Source organism: Heptranchias perlo, unplaced genomic scaffold (genome assembly GCF_035084215.1).
Source record: "Heptranchias perlo isolate sHepPer1 unplaced genomic scaffold, sHepPer1.hap1 HAP1_SCAFFOLD_569, whole genome shotgun sequence".
NCBI classification, from domain to species: Eukaryota; Metazoa; Chordata; class Chondrichthyes; order Hexanchiformes; family Hexanchidae; genus Heptranchias; species Heptranchias perlo.
In genome coordinates, this window is record NW_027139591.1 from 68,371 (window position 1) to 85,083 (window position 16,713).

General features: G+C 48.1%; 1 pseudogene; it reads right to left on the reverse strand.

The window, feature by feature from the left end:
* Positions 1–4,759: 4,759 nt before the first annotated feature.
* On the reverse strand, positions 4,760–15,564 carry LOC137316205 (zinc-binding protein A33-like; annotated as a pseudogene).
* Positions 15,565–16,713: the final 1,149 nt, after the last annotated feature.

The window sequence follows — 16,713 nt, forward strand, 5'->3', positions numbered from 1 at the left end:
TACTATAAACAGTGGTGATGGGATGTTTTCCTTTAGCTTCTAGCAGCTTTATTGTTCAAATTATTTACAGAAATCTACAGGATGATTTCAGAAGCTTTGAGGGAGAAAGTAATCGAGGGATATCCTGATAGGGTAGAGGAAGTGAGGAGGGAGGAGGCTCGTGTGGAGCATAAACACCGGCCTGGACCCGACCACATAATAAAATAATGCACCAATTGAATTTTAAAACCTATGTATTATCTTACCTTTGTTGTGCTGATTGTTAGAAAAGGTAAATGCTATTTATTTACACCTGTGAGAGAGAGAGGAAGACAGGTGAGTCTTTCCTCATTCTAATTAGATTTATTGAATTTTAAAAGCAAACAAAGTCTGTTTGAGGGAAACAGCGAGGAAGGGAGGGAAGGGGAGGAGGGAAACAGGAAGAGTGGGGGGGGGGCCTGGGCTCTCTCTCCAACTGGTTTTGGGGGAGCAAATAAGGACGGAGGGGAGTGGGTGGAGGGTTCAGGGTGAGGTGAGTGTCAGTGAAGGGAGGGGGCACAGGAGGCAGAGGTTGAGTGGATAGTTCAAAGGGGAAGAGGTGGGGTTAGTTATGGGAGTGGGGGTGGTTGGAAGGGGAGGGGATTGTGGGAAGATAAAGGGTGAAGGATGTGATGGCGGGGGGGAGGGAAACACAAGTGATTGGGGTGGAGATGGGAAGGGAACAGCTGAGGGCCATATTTTCCCTGTCGGCCCCACCTCAAATGCAATGGGCAGATGTTGCTGGCTCTTTCAGTCACCGCACGACGCCACCAACCACCTCCCATCCAAAAGGAGAGGGAAGAAAGATAGAAGGAGAATCAGGAGAGAGAAGCAAAAAGAGGAGTTAGTTTCGGTTTTAAAATTTTCAACCTTGTGTTCAAATCCCTCCATGGCCTCACCCCTCCCTATCACCTCCTCCAGCCCGACAACCCACCGAGAACTCTACACTCCTCCAATTCTGGCCTCTTGCGCATCCCCGATTTTAATCGCTCCATCATTGGCGCCCGTGCCTTCAACTGCCTAGGCCCTAAGCTCTGGAATTCCCTCCCTAAACCTCTCCACCGCTCTACCTCTCTCTCCTCCTTCAAGGAGCTCCTTAAAACCGACCTCTTTGAGGTTTTGGTCACCTGTGCTGTTATCTCCTTATGTGGGATGACGGGTGAACGGGCAGCAGAGTTCTGGATGAGCTCAAGTATATTGAGGGTGGAAGGTGGGAGGTCCTCCAGGAGAGCATTGGAATAGTCAAGTCTGGAGGTAACAAAGGCATGAATGAGGGTTTCAGCAGCAGATGGGCTGAGGCAGGGACGGAGACGGGCGATGTTACGGAGCTAAAAGTAGGCGGTCTTGGTGATGGAGCGGATATGTGGTGAGAAGCTCATCTCAGGGTCAAATAGGACGCCAAGGTTGCGAACGGTCTGGTTCAGCCTCAGACAGTGGCCAGGGAGAGGGATGGAGTCGGGGGTCTAGGGAACGGAGTTTGTGGCGGAGACCGAAGACAATGACTTCTGTTTTCCCAATATTTAATTTGAGGAAATTTCTGCTCATCCAATACTGGATGTCAGACAAGCAGCGTAACAAATCAGAGGCAGTGGAGGAGTTGAGAGGTGATGGGGAGGTCGAGCTGGGTGTCCTCAGTGTACATGTGGAATCTGATGATGTGTTTTCGGATGATGTCGCCGAGGTGCAGCATGTAGATGAGAGATGGGCGGGGTCCCAGGATCGATCCTTGGGGGACTCCAGAAGTAATGATGCGGGAGTGGGAAAGGAAACCATTGCAGGTTGAATAGATAAGAATGGAACCAGATGAGGGCAATCCCATCCAACTGGACAACGAAGGAGAGGCATTGGAGGAGGATGGTGTGGTCAACCATGTCAAAGGATGCAGCAGTTTAAGAAGGATGAGGAGGGATAGTTTACCACGGTCACAGTCACAGAGGATGTCATTTGTGACTCTGATAAGGGCCGTTTCAGTACTGTGTCAGGGACGGAAACCTGATTGGAGGGATTCAAACATGGAGTTGCGGGAAACGTGGGCTTGGATTTGGGAGACGACAACACGTTCAAGGACTTTGGAGAGGAAAGGGAGGTTGGAGATGGGGCGGTAATTTGCAAGGACAGAAGGTTCAAGGGTGGGTCAAGGAAGCCTTACTTCCTGTTGGCACACTTTTGTGTCAATGTTTTCCATGATATGGAACCTGCCTATGTAAACAGTCACGCTGTAATTTCGCCCTCCCAGCAGTGGGGGTGCTATAGTGTCTCAGCCTGCAATACAAAGAAACTCCAAACTCCAAATAACTCGACTTCTCTGCTTCCCAAGTCCCCCTTGTTTTCCTCTTTAACTCCAAGTAATAATGTCAAATCAAAGTCATTGACAAAAATACCAACCGAGTCTCTGATTTTAAAGAGGCTCTGAATTACAACTGCTCACCCAGATCTCATTATCCTCCACCCTCTAACCCTGCTTCACCTGAAGATTACGTTTGGCCGTGACTCACCGTGTACAATACCATGGGATATCTGCCAGTGTATTATTAAATCACTCGACCTGTCACGTCCTCCCATTGAAACCTCTAATGTAAACAGTTCCTACGGACTTCTGCCCTGCTAAATGTGTCCATACTAACCCTGTGAAGTCTGTAGGTGACTCTGTAACACTGTGTCATGTTATCAGTGTGACCAATGTCTCTGCTCCAGTTCGAAGTCGTTTCAGGTCGGAGGTCGGATTTCCTGGAGGATTCTCCCGATTGGTTGACGTAACTTGAGCGTAAGATCAGTGGAAATTGTACGGAAGTTACGGCAGACGTTCAGGAGCAGCCCTGAGGAAATTCCCAGTGAGAGTCTCTGACTGGGGGTCAGGTCATTGAGTCCGGGGTGGGGGAGGGGGGGTGAAATTGGCCTTGGGGGCAGTAGTGAACAATCGGGCAATAGTGAATCAGCTGCAGATATACATCCTGTCCAATTATCTTCACCATTGACTGAGAGATGTGTCAGTCAGTTCCCTGTAACCCTATCCTGAGAGATGTGTCAGTTAGTTCCCTGTAACTCTATCCTGAGAGATGTGTCAGTCAGTTCCCTGTAACCCTATCCTGAGAGATGTGTCAGTCTGTTCCCTGTAACTCTATCCTGAGAGATGTGTCAGTCAGTTCCCTGTAACCCTATCCTGAGAGATGTGTCAGTCTGTTCCCTGTAACTCTATCCTGAGAGATGTGTCAGTCAGTTCCCTGTAACCCTATCCTGAGAGATGTGTCAGTCTGTTCCCTGCAACTCTATCCTGAGAGATGTGTCAGTCAGTTCCCAGTAACTCTATCCTGAGAGATGTGTCAGTCAGTTCCCAGTGACTCTATCCTGAGAGATGTGTCAGTCAGTTCCCAGTAACTCTATCCTGAGCGATGTGTCAGTCTGTTCCCTGTAACTCTATCCTGAGAGATGTGTCAGTCAGTTCCCAGTAACTCTATCCTGAGAGATGTGTCAGTCAGTTCCCTGTAACTCCATCCTGAGAGATGTGTCAGTCAGTTCCCTGTAACCCTATCCTGAGATGTGTCAGTCAGTTCCCTGTAACTCTATCCTGAGAGATGTGTCAGTCAGTTCCCTGTAACTCTATCCTGAGAGATGTGTCAGTCAGTTCCCTGTCACTCTACCCTGAGAGATGTGTCTGTTTCCTGTGGGCTCTGTAATCTTGGTTGCTGCCCACCTGGGAAAAGGTTCTCCGCAGATAAGAACCATGAGGAAGGCAAATGGAAACCTTCTCAGCTTCTCTTGCCGAGTGAGCAGTTCAAGAGCCTCCTGTGTGAGACTTGAGTTCGGAGCTGCCCTCGGGGCAGAACACCACAGACCGAAAGGGAATCATCCCGATTAATCCCCACTTCTGAATATTGATCACAGAAAAAAGTGCAGAAGAGGTAAAGGGAAAATAACAGTGCATCAAAAGCACTGCAGGGGGCAAAACTCCTTTTTTGGACCCCTGCCCTTTCACACCCGGTCCCCACCGGATTCTGGCTGAGCGACATCTTTAACCAGGACTTCCATTCGATGCCACTTTGTCCTCCTGAGAAACGGGTGAGAGTCTCAGGAAAGTCCTGAATATTTCTCAAGGGATGGGAATGTGCCACGTTCGGAGATTTCCCAGTGGCTGCTCGACCATGTAAACTGGGCATTGCCATCCTTCGAGGGATTGGTTCCTCAAAGGAGTTTTGCCCCCTGCAGTGCTTTTGATGCACTGTTATTTTCCCTTTACCTCTTCTGCACTTTTTTCTGTAATCAATATTCAGAAGTGGGAATTAATTTACTGGGAATGGAAACACAACAATGATGCCAGGCTGCCTGTGTCTAAATACAGTACATCAGGACCTTGACCGACCAGTTCAGCCCCTGCTCCTGTGATGGGTTCACTCTGCACCTTTTCTGTTCCTTTTGAAACTCTTTATTTGTTGTGAAAGTCTTTGTGTGATTACAGTACAGCTTCCACATATTGTGATACATTACTCCCAATATACAATGAGAGTCTGACAGCCTCTCTGGAATTCCAGTCTCTTATCCGTGGGAAAGCCTGCGGTAGAAAGCCACATCCGAGGACAACTGGGGACAGAGCCCGGCAATCGGGAAAGATCAGGGGTTGAAGGAAGGGAAAGTTGGACTGGCAATCGGGAGGGAGAGACGGAGAGATCGCGGGTTGAAAGGGGGTGGGATCAGGAGGGAGGGATTGGGGGGAAGGGATCGGGAGGGAGAGACGGAGAGATCACAGGTTGAAAGGGGGTGGGATCGGGAGGGAGGGATTGGGGGGAAGGGATCGGGAGGGAGGAGGGATCGTGGGTTTGAAGTGGGGGAGGGGGTCGTACCAGTAATAATGAGATGTCTCACCTCTCGAGAGCGGGACACAGACTCACCACGCAACCCGCCGCTGTAAAAATGGCGGCCAGCGTGTATGCAGCGGGTTCGGGTCGCGTTTTGCAATCTGACATTTTTAACCCCCCCACCCCGGCCCTCCCCCGCCCATCGTGGGGGTTTAATATTGCCCCCATTCTCTCTGTACTCTGACACATCAGTTTAGGAAGCTACAGTTTGAAATGACGCAGTTTGAGAGGAGCAGTATTTTTACCCTCATTGTACAATCCAAGATAGAAATAAGGAAAGAGTTTCTCAGTGAATGTGTGAGTGAAAGTGTAGAGATTGGACATATCATCAGCATTGTAAAATGACACCTGTCCTCCCTCATAGTCCAGGTAAACTCCGATGGTCCTGAGTTTCACACTCAGGGTCAGTGGGATCGATGGGTTTTCAAGAGCTTCATATTCATTCCCATTTCTCAGCCACACAGTCCAGTATCCACCTTTAGGCTCCAGTGATATCGTTCCCTTCCTGTTAACTGACTCTCTGGCCACACCCACGGCCCACTGAGTCTTGTCCCCGACCTCCACCTCCCAGTAATGTTTCCCTGATGTGAATCCCTGTGATCCCAGGACACAAGGACCTGAATCGAATCTCTCCGGGTTATCGGGAAGCTGTAATTCTCTGTCATCGAGTCTCACACTGGTCCAGTCCTCAGACAGGATGAGCCGACGATGAGCTGTGTTTGGGTCCAGGGTCAGTGAGGCTGGGACTGGGGAAATAAAAATGACATCATGTTAAATATTTTAGACACCAGTCTATATTTTCTGTATCAGTAAATAGTGCAGACTGGGTACAGTGTACAGTTCGATATATTCCTGGACTCCAGTGTGTTCAGTGAACAGATATTACAGACCAGGCAGAGGAAAACAGTCAGCCAGGGGTCTCAGTCTGATCACTGTCCAGTGAACCCTGGGTCAGGGGGGTCTCAGTCTGATCACTGTCCAGTGAACCCTGGGTCAGAGGGGTCTCAGTCTGATCACTGTCCAGTGAACCCTGGGTCAGGGGGGTCTCAGTCTGATCACTGTCCAGTGAACCCTGGGTCAGAGGGGTCTCAGTCTGATCACTGTCCAGTGAACCCTGGGTCAGGGGGTGTCTCAGTCTGGTCACTGTCCAGTGAACCCTGGGTCAGGGGGGTCTCAGTCTGATCACTGTCCAGTGAAACCTGGGTCAGGGGGTCTCAGTCTGGTCACTGTCCAGTGAACCCTGGGTCAGGGGGGTCTCAGTCTGATCACTGTCCAGTGAACCCTGGGTCAGAGGGGTCTCAGTCTGATCACTGTCCAGTGAACCCTGGGTCAGGGGGGTCTCAGTCTGTTCACTGTCCAGTGAACCCTGGGTCAGGGGGGTCTCAGTCTGATCACTGTCCAGTGAACCCTGGGTCAGGGGGGGTCTCAGTCTGATCACTGTCCAGTGAACCCTGGGTCAGGGGGGGTCTCAGTCTGATCACTGTCCAGTGAACCCTGGGTCAGGGGGGTCTCAGTCTGACCACTGTCCAGTGAACCCTATTGGAAAGTGCGAGTGTCTGGATTCAAATGAGAAAATGTTCTGATTCTGTCTCTACTTGAATCGCTCAATCTGAGGTCACACAAAAAGAACGGCCCCTTGAGTGAGGTACCAGAGACTGCTGCCCCAGTGATCGGTACACAACAACAGTCAGTACATTCAGGAGAGGGAGAAGAGAGCAGGAAACTCTACAGAAAGTTCACCCAAACCTGTGGAGTCGTTTCATACCTGGAGAGATGATCTGTTTCATTTCCTTCCACACTGCGTAGAGTAAACGGCCTCGAAACACGGCGTATTTCAGACTTGCAGATACCAGTATCTCTTCATCTTCACCTTCCTCTGATGATCTCTCTTCATCTTCACCTTCCTCTGACGATCTCTCTTGATCTTCCCCTCTCTCTGCACCTTCTCCTCCCTCCCCTTTGTCCAGGTACCTGTTTGAATGGGATTGATTCACTCACTCACTGCTGGATACAATCTGTGATCACAGTGTAAGACCGAGTCTGGGTTTGGATTGGGTACTCACCTTTCTCCCAATCTTTTCAGTTCCTGCAGGACAGAGAATCAGAAACATTTTAATAAATATACCGTACTCTTTGGATTGTACATTTTAATAAATATACCGTATTATTTGGATCGTACATTTTAATCATAGAATCGTTACAGCACAGAAGGATGCCATTCGGCCCATCGAGCCCGTGCCGGCTCTTTGTAAGAACAATCCAGTTAGTCCCATTCACCCCACTCTTTCCCCATAGCCCTGCAACTTTTTTCCCCTTCAAGTATTTATCCAATTCCTTTTCGAAAGCCCACGATTGAATCTGCCTCCACCAACCTTTCAGGCAGCGCATTCCAAATCATAACTATTCGCTGTGTAAAAACATTTTTCCTCATGTCGCCTTTAGTTCTTTTGCCAATCACTGAATCTGTGTCCTCTGGTTCTTGGCCCTTCGACCAATGGGAACAGTTTCTCTTATTTAACTTTATCAAAATCCTTCATGATTTTGAACACTTCTATCAAATCTCCTCTCAACCTTCTCTGCTCTCAGGAGAACAACCCCAACTTCTCCAGTCTATCCAGGTAACTGAAGTCCCTCTCCCCTGGAACCATTGTAGTAAATCTTTTCTGTTCCCTCTCTAAGGCCTCACATCCTTCCTAAAGTGCGGTTCCCAGAATTGGACACAATACTCCAGTTGTGGCTGAAGCAGTGTTTTGTAAATGCCAAAATGTATCACTTCACACTTCTCTGTGTTAAATTTCATCTGACATGTGTCCGCCCATTCCACCAGCCTATCTATGTTCTCTTGAAGTCTATCACTATCCTCCTCACTGTTTATTACACTTCCAAGTTTTATGTCATCTGCAAATTTTGAAATTGTGCCCTGTACACCCAAGTCTAAGTATATATCAAAAAAAGCAATGGTCATTGTACTGACCCCTGGGGAACACCACTGCACACCTTCATCCAGTCCGAAAAATAACCGGTCACCACTACTCTCTGTTTCCCGTCACTTTACAATTTCCTATCCATGCTGTCACTGCCCCTTTTATTCCATGGGCTTCAATTTTGCTGACAAGCCTATTATGTGGCACTTTATCAAACGCCTTTTGAAAGTCCATATATACATCAACCTTCTCTGTTACCTCATTAAAAAACTCAATCAAGTTAGTTAAACACGATTTGCCTTTAAGAAATCCGTGCTGGCTTTCCTTTATTAATCCACACTTGTCCAAGTAACTATTAATTTTGTCCCAGATTATCGTTTCTAAAAGCTTCCCCACCACCAAGGTTAAACTGACTGGCCTGTAGTTGTCGGGTTTATCCTTACACCCTTTTTTGAACAAGCGTGTAACATTTGCAGTTCTCCAGTCCTCTGGCACCACCCCCGTATCTCCGGATGTTTGGAAGATTTTGGCCAGTACCTCCGCAATTTCCACCCTTACTTCCCTCAGCAACCCAGGATGCATCCTATCTGGACCGGGTAACTCATCTCCTTTAAATACTTTCTCATGTGTCCTCTATCAATTTATAGCCCATCCAGTATCTCAACTACTTCCTCTTTTACTGTGACTTTGGCAGCATCTTCTTCCTTGGTAAAGACAGATGCAAATATTCATTTAGTACCTCAGCCATGCCCTCTGCCTCCATGTGTAGCTCTCCTTTTTGGTCCCTAATTGGCCCCACCACTCCTTTTTCTACCCATTTTCCAATATATGCCTATAGGAAATTTTTGGATTTCCTTTTACATTGGCCATCAGTCTATTCTCATACTCTCTCTTTGCCCCTCTTATTTCCTTTTGACTTCTCCTCTGTACTTTCTATATTCAGCCTGGTTCTCACTTGTATTATCAACCTGACATCTGTCAGACACCCTTTTTCTGCTTCATCTTACTCTCTATCTCTTTCGTCATCCAGGGAGCTCTGACTTCAGTTGCCCTAACTTTCCCTCTCGTGGGAATGTACCTCTACTGTACCCGAACCATCTCCTCTTTAAAGGCCACCCATTGTTCGATTACAGTTTTGCCTGACAATCTTTGATTCCAATTTACCCAGACCAGATCCGTTCTCAACCCACTGAAATTGGCCCTCCTCCAATTAAGTATTTTTACTCTAGTTTGCTCCTTGTCCTTTTCCATAACTAATCTAAACCTTATGATATTGTGATCATTGTTCCCTAAATGTTCCCCCACTGACACTTGCTCCACTTGACCCACCTCATTCTCCAGAACCAGATCCAGCAATGCCTCCTTCCTCGTTGGGCCGGAAACATACTGAGCAAGAAATTCCTCCCCCTCTTTGCCCTTTACACTATTACGATCCCAGTCTATATTGGGATAGTTGAAGTCCCCTATTATCACTACTCTACAGTTCTTGAACCTCTCTGTAATTTCCCTGCAAATTTGCTCCTCTATACCCATCCGACTATTTGGTGGCCTATCGAATACACGCAGTAGTGCACTGGCACCTCTATTGTTTCTTAACTCTATCTAACCAAATAGAGTCTGTCCTTGGCCCCACAGGGACATCCTCTCTCTCCAGCACTGCAATATTCCCCTTCATCAACACTGCCACCAACACCACTATTTTCTTTCCTTCCCGATGTATAATCAGTGGTTTTAGTGAAATGTGATGTGATCTGGGGAGTTTTCACTGACGGGCTCCAGTGATGTGACACCGTGTCCGTTACCCCCTGGAATACACTGGACAGGGTCTCCTCTGCTGCTGAAGACTTTGAAGGTTCACTGAGCCTTTCCTTTTATTTCTGGTCTATATTTTCCCAGTAACTCAGAGCTTGTCTCTGGTCTGTGCGGCCCTGAGCTGGGGACAGTGGTGTTACACCAAACCTCAGTATCCCTTCGATAGGGAGACAACAGCCTATGTACCAGCTCCTGGACACTTCCAGGCAGCTCTGGGGAAACATGCAGCTGTGGAGACATCAGACCAGAACAGGAATAGGCTCATTGTGATGCCCACACAGTTAAATAGCCTCCTGTTGCTCACTGTTTGTGCAATAGATGTGCAGCAGCCACAGAAATATACCCCAGCCGATCGCTGTTCCCAGGGCTAGTACCCATGAGACTGTACCCCAACATGTCTCTGTTCCCAGGGCTCGTACCCATGGGACTGTACCCCAACATGAATCTGTTCACAGGGCTAGTACCCATGGGACTGTACCCCAACATGTCTCTGTTCCCAGGGCTAGTACCCATGGGACTGTACCCCAACATGTCTCTGTTCCCAGGGCTAGTACCCATGGGACTGTACCCCAACATGTCTCTGTTCCCAGGGCTCGTACCCATGGGACTGGACCCCAACATGAATCTGTTCTCAGGACAGAAGCAAAGTGGAGCAAACTATAGGGCCTAAACTCTCAAAACCTGAATGAAGAATCCTCAGTAACCTGTGGGAGATATTCAGATGGTGAGTTCATCGGATATTTACAGGTGAGGGAAGCCATTTGGCCCATCAATTCCTCCATCTCGAACGACTAAAGGTGCCCCCCTACATTGCATCATCTAATTGGTTCCTGTCCTAACGCTGCCCATTTGCTCATTACTGTTGTGTGAGAGGAACTTCCTGATATCAGTCCCGAAATTACATTTACACGTTTGACCCTGTGTCCCCTTGGCCGACTCCAACAATTAAAGTATGATTTTGATTTACCATTTCCATACTGTTTACTATCCCTTATACCGCGATATAATCACCTCTCGGACACCTCGGGGATTATTTAGACTTTGGGCGATAATGTAGCACGGACGATATTGGTTCGGTCTCTCGTTAAACACCTCTCCCCATTTTTATTTCTATTGACTTCAAATCTGGAGAGATGTTTAATAGGTGACTGAGCTGATATCGGTCCTTTTACACTGTCGTCCAGTGTCAAAATTACACCACTCCTTTCCAGAGTGAAGTGTTCAAGTCTCTCCAGTCTGTCCCAATAACTGAGACCCTTGATACCAGGCCTCACTGCTCTCCTCTGCCCTGCCTTACTTCTCGGTGACCAGACCTAGGCACAGTATTATATCGAATTACATAGAATCTACACCACAGAAACAGGCCATTCGGCCCAACTGCTCCATGCCAGTGTTTATGCTCCACACGAGCCTCATCCCACCCCTCTTCATCTAACCTCATCAACATATCCTTCTGCTCCTTTCTCCCTCATGTGTTTATCCAGCTTCCCCTTGATTGTATCGATGCGACTCACCTCAACCACTCCATGTGGTCGCGAGTTCCACATTCTAACCACTCTCTGGGTAGATAAGTTTCTCCTGAAATAGTGACTATATTACACTTATGGCCCGTAGTTTTGGACACCCCCACAAGTGGATACATATTCTCTATGTCTACCCTATTAAACAATTTCATAATTTTTAAGTTCTCAGCCTTCTCTTTTTGCCGAATCCCCCACCATCAACATCCTGGGGGTCACCATTGACCAGAAACTTAACTGGACCAGCCACATAAATACTGTGGCTACAAGAGCAGGTCAGAGGCTGGGTATTCTGCGGCCAGTGACTCACCACCCTAAACATTCAGTCCCTTCACCACCAGCGCACAGTGGCTGCAGTGTGTACCATCCACAGGATGCACTGCAGCAACTCGACAGCACCTCCCAAACCCGTGACCTCTACCACCGAGAAGGACAAGGGCAGCAGGCACATGGGAACAACACCACCTGCGCGTTCCCCTCCAAGTCACACACCATCCCGACTTGGAAATATATCGCCGTTCCTTCATCGTCGCTGGGTCAAAATCCTGAAACTCCCTTCCTAACAGCACTGTGGGAGAACCTTCACCACATGGACTGCAGCGGTTCAAGAAGGCGGCTCACCACCACCTTCTCAAGGGCAATTAGGGATGGGCAATAAATGCTGGCCTCGCCAGCGACACCCACATCCCATGAACAAATAAAAAAAATGAGCCCAGCCTGTTCAATGTTTCCTGATAGTTATAATCTCTCAGTTCTGTTATCGTCCTTGTGATTCTTTTTTGTACCTTCTCCAGTCCCTCTATATCTTGTTTATGGAGACCACAACTGTTCACAGTAGTCTAATTGTGATCTAACCAAGGTTTGATACAGGTCTAACATAACCTCTCTGCTTTTGAATTCTATCCCTCTATTCAAAGTGGGGTCTGATCAGAGTAACTGCACAGTGTGATCACAACTTTCTCTGACCTGTATGTACGAGTCAGCCCATTGACTGCAAATGAAAATTGGGTGCAATGTAAAACAGGCTGTCGATTCGTTATCGCCTGTTTTGCACGACCGTCTTTGGCGAATTTATACCCTTCTGTGTCTCGACCCGCTGCCAACGACCTTCTGCTCTACGACTTGTCTCGGCTGAATCTGCTTTCCTCCCTCCACCTATCTACTTTGAATGATTTCCGATTGCTGCCTCAATGTTCCTCACAAGTCTCTTTACCCCTCCTTGGTCTAGATGCAGCCCATTTCTTCTGTAACAGTCCTTTTTTGGACATTGTCATCTGGTTCCAGTTATACAGGAAGATACTGTTATACCTGACAGGTTCAGACAGTCTCCTCCACAGTCAGAGCTCAAACTGGACTGATACCTGTTTGTCCTCAGTTATACTGCACGTTGTACAATGTTGTGATGTGGTTTGAGCCCTATTATAATGTGCTGTTTACACTTACACCAACAGGTTGGGGATTGGTTTATAAAAGGATCACCTTGAGAAAAGAGATACTGTCTTGCTGCTCGATGTCTGCACAAAGGTTCAATATGTTCTCCTCAAGTGATCTCAGTTCCTCCTCAATTCTTTTCAAGTTCTTCTCCATTGGGCGCAGATCTTCCTCCTTTTGCCTCCTCAGCTCTTCCATTAAATGTTTCTCTTTGTCTTCAAGATATTGATGAATTTTGGCAAATTGTGCAGCGATGTCTTGCTCCAGGGATCCTGTGAGCTCCTAAGATGGTGAGAGAGATCATTTAAGCTTCAGGTTGTTAAAGGGCCGCAGTGTTTAAAGGTGACGTAAGTAGGACTTACATTCAGTTCTGAAATCTTCTCCTCCTGCCGCCGTTTTAATTCACTTTTACTTTTCTTTTCATCCTCCATGGAATCCAAGGACAATTTCAGCTGGTCCTAAAAATGGAATCAGATCTCATCATAATCCATTTCAATGTCAGCCATTGTATTCCAAAACAGTGGGGTCGGACGTTCAGGGAATATTACATGTGTTACTAGTGTGTACCCCTTTCTTTACAAGAGGCAGAGTGAAAAGTACCCAATCAAACCAGGCACAGCTTCAAACCAACAACTGGTTTATGTTATATTAAATATATGAAAGGGTTTGATAGGGTAGACGGAGAGAAAATGTTTCCACTTGTGGGGGAGACCAGAACTAGGGGCCATAAATATAAGATAGTCAGTAATTAATCTAATAAGGAATTCAGAACAAGCTTCTTTACCCAGAGAGTAGTTAGAATGTGGAACTCACTACCACAAGGAGTAGTTGAGGCGAATAGTACAGAGACGTTTAAGGGGAAGCGAGATAATCACATGAGGGTGAAAGGGACACAAGGATGTGCTGATAAAGTTAGAAGAGGGGTGGGAAGAGGCTTGTGTGGAGCATAAATGCCGGCATGGACCTGTTGGGCCGAATGGCCTGTTTCTCTGCTGTACATTGTATGTAATTCCATGCAAGTCTATATGGCTTTCACACTGAAAACAATCAGTTCCCTCACTCCCCAGTTATTAAATACAATAAAGATACAACACTCTTCAAACCTTCTCTCGCTAAGCTTTTCAAATGAGCTGGTCCAGACTTTGAATTTGTGGACAACGTCTCACTGCTGATGTGAGAACACAGCTCAGTCCCCCTGTCTGGGAGAGAGAGAGAGAGAGACTTATTTGTCACCTGCCGTAAGTCTATGAGATGGAGAATTCCGCCCACTGAACTGTCAATCAATGTTATGACCCCTGCCGTGGAACACCTACCCACTGATGAGGCAACAGCAGAGCGTTTATGTGTCGGTTTCAGCTAAGCCCCCTGCTGGGACAATGGAATGGGAGGATACCTGGATCCTCAGGTATTGCACAGACTGATCTTCACACAATGGCTCGTCATGTTTGACATTGTACACACTGACCCTCCAATTGTTCATTCACATTTTAAGTCACTGTGGTTGAGAATAATTCAAGGCTACTGGCTCATTGTAAACAAAATCATTGTGTGTGCAACCTTGGGAGTTCGTCCCTTATAAACTGAATCTAACATTGCAGAAATATTATATGTTAAAAAATCAGCGCAAACAACACTGGGACAAACCAAGTTCCTACAATGACATTTGTATTTTCAACAGACCAACCAGACCGAAAGTTCCCTGCACAGTAATTCTCCAACATCCAACCCCCTGTCTCAGTTCACCGAGGGAGTTTTACCCTCTCCAGACCCAGAACAGAGACAATATACCCCATCCAACTCCCCACCCTCTCACACAGACACTGTACCCCATCCAACTCCCCACCCTCTCACACAGACACTGTACCCCATCCAACTCCCCACCCTCTCACACAGACACTGTACCCCATCCAACTCCCCACCCTCTCACACAGACACTGTACCCCATCCAACTCCCCACCCTCTCACACAGACACTGTACCCCATCCAACTCCCCACCCTCTCACACAGACACTGTACCCCATCCAACTCCCCACCCTCTCACACAGACACTGTACCCCATCCAACTCCCCACCCTCTCACACAGACACTGTACCCCATCCAACTCCCCACCCTCACACACAGACACTGTACCCCATCCAACTCCCCACCCTCTCACACAGACACTGTACCCCATCCAACTCCCCACCCTCTCACACAGACACTGTACCCCATCCAACTCCCCACCCTCTCACACAGACACTGTACCCCATCCAACTCCCCACCCTCTCACACAGACACTGTACCCCATCCAACTCCCCACCCTCTCACACAGACACTGTACCCCATCCAACTCCCCACCCTCACACAGACACTCTCTCCCCCCGTGGCCCTGCCAAATCTTTCTGACACTCTTCCTATCAGTTCATGCTGGCACTTAACCAATATTACTCTTATTGCGTTTTGTGGAGACGGGTCGCTCACTTAAACCCCTCACCTTGTACTTTTGAACTGCCCTCTGGACCGGCAGGAACCTGTGGTCTGAATGTGCGGGAGAATCTACACAACTGGCACAGATCAGGATCTCATCCTCCTCACAGAACAGCTTCAGTTTCTCATTATGTTCCTCACAGTGAGACCGACCTTTCTCTGGGTTCAGGATCAGCTCTGGGTTCAGGTTCAGGTTCAGGTCTGGGTCTGGGTTGAGGTTCAGCTGCCGAGCTTTCTCGGAGAGATTGGCCAACACCCTGTTACTGCCGTAGTTTCTCCGGGGGAAAACCACCCGACATTCCGGGCAGGACACGGTCTCCCCCTGCTTGTCCCAACACTTCTCGATACAGGATTTACAGAAGTTGTGATCACAGTCCAGCCGCACCGGCTCCACAAACAGAGAGAGGCAGACGGAGCAGGTTAAATCCTCACTCAGGGTTACGATCTGTTTGCTGACGGCCATCTCAGTTCCTGCTCCTTATTCTGTCGCTCACTTTACTTTCAGTTTCATTTCCCTCAGTTTATTGTGAAACTCACTTCACAATCTGTCCTCTGAAAGGGACACTGTCAGCAAACAAAACTGTCTGGCAAATCTTTATTTCTTTGAATGTCAAACGTGCAAAACACAATGGCCCCAAAATTCCTGAGTCTGAGGGGGGAGGGCTGGAATTTGGACTGGGACCCTGTTCCTGCGAGGTCTCTTGTGCTGTACCCCTTCCATGGTGATATCACAAAGACTGGCAGGATCACATCTCCACCCCATCCCCTGCCAAAAATCCCACCAGTTCCACCAGTACTGCAGGCCAGGAGAAAGTACACCTGCAGGAAGCGGGCGAACATTTTAAAATCACCCCCATATTCTTTTTTTTATTCATTCATGGGATGTGGGCGTCGCTGGCGAGGCCGGCATTTATTGCCCATCCCTAATTGCCCTTGAGAAGGTGGTGGTGAGCCGCCTTCTTGAACCGCTGCAGTCCGTGTGGTGAAGGTTCTCCCACAGTGCTGTCAGGAAGGGAGTTCCAGGGTTTTGACCCAGCGATGATGAAGGAACGGCGATATATTTCCAAGTCGGGATGGTGTGTGACTTGGAGGGGAACGTGCAGGTGGTGTTGTTCCCATGCGCCTGCTGCCCTTGTCCTTCTAGGTGGTAGAGGTCACGGGTTTGGGAGGAGCTGTCGAAGAAACCTTGGCGAGTTGCTGCAGAGCATCCTGTGGATGGTACACACTGCAGCCATGGTGGTGGAGGAAGTTTAAGGTCGTGGATGCCGATCAAGTGGACTGCTTTGTCCTGGACTAGGATGGAGTTGTGAGCCTAATCCTGGTCTCTGAATGGCAATCAGTGCCAGAGACATTAGGAAAGGGCCACAGGTGAATCGCCAGCAATTTTTAACATTAAAATCTTCAGCCGAAATGGGCAGCCTCCCTCCCCTCCCCTCCCCAGGGTGGAGAAGTGAGATGCTCCTCCTGATTTCTGGCCCTCTAAGGGCAGACAACAGCGAGCAATGTGTGACCGAATAATGGTGATCTGCTTCCCAGGATTTGGGATCAGGCAAATAGAGGGTGGAATGTTCCCAGTGTTGAACTGGAGGAAATTGCAGCTCATCTGGGACTGGATTTTAGACAAGCAGACTGATAGCAGAAAGATGACGGAGGGGTCGAGGGAGGTGGTGGTGAGGCAGAGCTGGGTGCCGT